Consider the following 1,253-nt stretch of genomic DNA (forward strand, 5'->3'; position numbering starts at 1 on the left):
AGATTTGTCAGTAATAAATGATGACATGATAATAGGGTTAAGATTTTTACAACAATCTTTACAAACCACAATCATACATGAAGAGGGGGTAACATTTATTCCTTATCAAGATAATGTTCCATACATATCTGAAGTGCGAAAACAAAGAAAGTCCTTGCAAAATGTAGAAATATCTAATTTAGATGATGAATATAGCACAAGTCCAGATCCCCTTGAATTCTGTAAAGACGAAGAACTTAGTGAGACCATAGAAGAATATCATATAGAAAATACATGTACTGAATGCATTGGGTTGCAATCATTCTCTCCAAATTGGTATAGAGATATAAAATCCAAAAAGGATATAGATAAGATTGTGCAAAGACTAGAAAGTATACAAATTATTGGAGAAATACCAATGAAACATTGGGATAAGAACTCTATAGTTTGCAAAATAAATATCATTAATCCAGATTATATAATTAAGTCAGGACCAATAGAAGCAACTCCTAAAGATATGAAGAGTTCAAAATGCATATTGAAGAGTTATTAAAGTTAAAAGCTATAAGAGAAAGCAGAAGCCCTCATCGATCTGCTGCTTTTATAGTTAGAAATCATGCTGAAGAAGTTAGAGGTAAATCTAGAATGGTAATTAACTTTAAAAGGCTTAATGATAATACAGTTGACGATGCATACAACATACCTAATAAGCAGGAATGGATTAACAGAATACAAGGAAGTAAATATTTCTCCAAATTCGATTTAAAGGCAGGATTTTGGCAAGTAAAAATGGCTGAAGAATCTATTCCATGGACAACATTTACTTGTCCACAAGGCCATTATGAATGGCTAGTAATGCCATTAGGCCTAAAGAATGCACCTGCACTATTTCAAAGAAAGATGCAAAATATATTTAATGAGAATCAAGCATTTATATTAGTATACGCAGATGATTTGTTAGTATTCTCAAAATCATACAAAGAGCATATAGCCCATCTTGAAGTGTTCTTTCGAAAGGTAGAACAAAATGGGCTCATACTATCTAAAAAGAAGATGGAGATTTGCAAAGAGAAAATAAATTTCCTTGGTCATGAAATAGGAGAAGGAAAAATATATCTACAAGAACATATTGCAAAGAAAATATTAGAGTTTCCTGATAATATGAGTGATAAAAAGGTTTTACAACAGTTCTTAGGAATTGTAAACTATGCGCGAAACTATATAGATAACTTAGCAAAGCTAGCAGGACCTTTATATGCTAAATTAAGAAAAAA

The sequence above is a fragment of the Triticum dicoccoides genome, chromosome 4A, assembly GCF_002162155.2.
Source record: "Triticum dicoccoides isolate Atlit2015 ecotype Zavitan chromosome 4A, WEW_v2.0, whole genome shotgun sequence".
In the NCBI taxonomy this organism is placed as follows: domain Eukaryota; kingdom Viridiplantae; phylum Streptophyta; class Magnoliopsida; order Poales; family Poaceae; genus Triticum; species Triticum dicoccoides.